Genomic DNA, 3,265 nt, shown 5'->3' with positions numbered 1-3,265 from the left:
GGGTTGCAGGTGACAGTGAAAAGGCATTACCCCATTACTGCTATGGATTGGTGATAAGAAAGCAAAGAAGATCATGATCTGTGTCTCACAGTTCTCCAAGGAGATACTGATTCTTGCCTACAAGACTTGAAAGCAAAATGAGATAATGCCCATGCTGAACATCTTTGAAGGAAACAGGACACTAAAAAAGAGACACAGGGAGAATGTGATAGTGGTAACTAATAAAGATTATAGTCCCAATGATGACATTATCAGCCACTGTTATGAAGTATAGGCTTAGGGGCAGAAAAAACACATTCTTGAAAAATAACGCACTCACCTCTACGTATACCATTTCTTTGAAAAATTTCACATTAGGAAGAGATTTAGAGAAAGTCAACATTATTTATTAACACCAGGTACTGTTCTTTTTCTCTAGGGAGTATACTCTATAGATCAAGAAAGAGATATGTCAAAATTTACTTCAAAAGAACATTGACCTCCATGTCTGGAAACATGGCTAGTAGGGTAGCCTGAATGGCCCTCCCAAAGCCTGGCCATGTACTAGTCATCTTCTCTACACAAAGACGCAGGAAAGGAGAGCCCAGGACTCAGCATACTGTTCTGGCACACTCCCGGGGCACATACTTTGTGTTGGCAGTCACATTGACAGAGACAAATGGATCAATCCCAGATATTCATCATCCTTCCCTGTGTTGCTGCCTCCTCATTGTGTCATCAAAGGCCCAGATCAAGGATGAGTACAGAAGGTGTTGAAGTGCCAGGCTCACTCAACACCTGCATCTTCTTTGACCTGAACCCACCTCTTCAATGGTCAAGTAAAGTAGTTGTTTTCATAATTCTGCTGTTCATCTTATGTTGAAACTTTCCCTCCCTTCAACCCCTGTCCTAAATTTAATAAATCATGAAAAACTTCTTAATTTGTTCTCAAGGATGGTGAGCTTTTGGCCAGCGGAAGAGCACTGATGTTCCCCTGAGCCTCAGACATTATTCAGTAGTGCTGCTCAGAGTACTGTGTAATCTGTTGTATAGTTAGAACCTCACCTCTCCCTTTCCTTTGTCCAGTTCATTTAGATCCAGATCTTCCTTAGAGTTTAGGCCAAACTCTACTGCTGTTACTGAGATCCTCTTTAAAGATTTCTCCAGCTTTGGGTGGTAGCACAGCCTTGTTCTTTTTTTGTCCTTTTGACTTTGTACTTGCTGACTCTCTCTGGCAGTGACATCATTGTGACTATCATTTGCTTGGGTTGTCACCTCCATACTCTGTTGTACTTCTTCCTGAGCATGCTGTTCATCTCTGAGACCTGCTACACTCTGGTCCCTACATTCTGTCTGGCCTCCTGAGCCCATTGCCATTCAAGACTATGCCATCTATCTCTTGAATGCATGAGCTATTTCATGTATGCAGCCAACAACTGTTTCCTGTTCATGGCCATGCAGTATGAACACAATGTGGCCATCTGCAACCCCCCCCCCCCATGGGATTCAGTCATTGTATTAGAGTTCTCCAGAGAAACAGAACCAAGAGAATATATATTGATATATGTAAGAGATTTATTATAGGGATTGGCTCATGTGGTTATGGAGGTCAAGAAGTCCCACAGTGTGCCCTCTGAAAGGTGAATAGCCAGGAAGGCTGGTGGTATCATGTAGTCTGAGTCTGAGGGCCTGAGGAACAAGGGGCAAATGGTATAAATCCCAGTCTCAGTCTGAAAGCCTGAGAACCAGGAATGCTGGTGTCTGAGGGCAGGAGAATGGATGTCTCAGCTCAAGCAGAGACAATTTGCCCTTCCTCTGCCTTTTTGTTGTATTCAGGCTCTCAACAGATTGGATAATGCCTGCCCACATTGGTGAGGGTAATCTTCTTTACTCAGTCTACTGATTTAAATGCTAATCTCTTCTGGAGATACCTTCACAGACATACCCAGAATCAATATTTTACCAACTAACTCTCTAGACATCCTTAGCCCAGTTAAGTTGACACATAAAATTCACTATCACAGTCACCCTAGGTAAGAGGCCTATGCCAGTTGGCATCTGGGTCACTGGGAACTGGCCTGGACATGACATTGTACAGGTAACATCTGTGTTTGGCCTGCCCTTCTGTGATACCTCGGCCATCTCTCGCTTCTTTTGTGATGTGAGGTACCTGCTGGAGCTGGCCTACACAGACAGACATCACTGTCAGTGAGATCATCAATTTGTCATCAGTGTCTGTGGCTTTGTTTTACCCGTGGGCCTGGTCTCCATCTCCTATGTCCTCATCTTCTGCACCATATTTAAGATTGCTTCATAATCTTAAGATTGCCTTGGAACCTTAAGGCCTTTGGCCTTTAAGAGTCAGAAGAAGGCCTTTGCCACCTGTGCCTCTCACCTCACAGTGATCATCATTCACTGTGGCTGTGTCTCCATCATTTACCTGAAGCCTAAGTCCCAGAGTTCCCTGGGGCAGGACAGACTCAACTCAGTGACCTACACCATCCTCACTCCCTGGGGGACCTTGTCATGTTCAACCTAAGGAACAAGGAGGTCAAAGGTGCTCTTCACACAACCACGGTTAAGATACTACTCAGGGACTTCCCTGGTGGTGCAGTGGTAAAGAACCTGCCTTACAATGCAGGGGACGTGGGTTTGATCCCTGATCAGGGAACTAAGGTCCCACATGCGGCAGGGCAACTAAGCCCACGTGCCGCAAACTACAGAGCCCACGTGCCCTGGACCCTGCGCGCTGCAACTAGAGAGAGAAAACCTGCATGCCACAACTAGAGAGAAGCCTGTGCGCTGCAAAGAAAGATCCCACATGCCTCAACGAAGATCCTGCGTGCCGCAACTAAGACCTGACGCAGCCAAAAATAAAAAAAAAAATAAATAATACTTTTTTTTTTTTTTTTTTAAAGATACTACTCAACCCTCAGTGCATCCAGACTAGGACAGCTTCTCTTCGTGTACTCACTCTTCCAAAGTGTTTACAGTCAGGAACACTCTCCACTACACCAGGTGCCTCTGTGGGGTCGGCTGCTGCAATGGCGTCTCAGGAGACGGCTCCTCTCAGACTGCCAGTCACATTCCCATGACACCAGGTACAAGGCCCTGAGTCTGGTCAGTTCTTATTTTTGCTGAATAATACAAAAAAGGGAAGATTCATGTTAGACACCTTGGAAGAAGCTCCAGGAATTTTATTCTGCTTTGAGGCCAGGGAACCTTCAGAAGGGAAGATGACATTTGTCAATTTAGCTGTCCATTATACAATTTCCCATCATGTTTT

The 3,265-nt window shown here is 44.9% G+C and overlaps 1 pseudogene; it reads left to right on the top strand.

Annotated features, from left to right (window-relative positions):
• The first annotated feature begins 1,386 nt into the window (after positions 1-1,386).
• Positions 1,387-2,561, top strand: LOC102997573 (olfactory receptor 10J3-like; annotated as a pseudogene).
• The last annotated feature ends 704 nt before the right edge of the window (positions 2,562-3,265 follow it).

The sequence above is a fragment of the Balaenoptera acutorostrata genome, chromosome 1 (assembly GCF_949987535.1).
Source record: "Balaenoptera acutorostrata chromosome 1, mBalAcu1.1, whole genome shotgun sequence".
NCBI lineage: Eukaryota > Metazoa > Chordata > Mammalia > Artiodactyla > Balaenopteridae > Balaenoptera > Balaenoptera acutorostrata.
The sequence above is the reverse complement of the archived record's forward strand: the minus strand, read 5'-3'. Positions and strand labels throughout refer to the sequence as shown.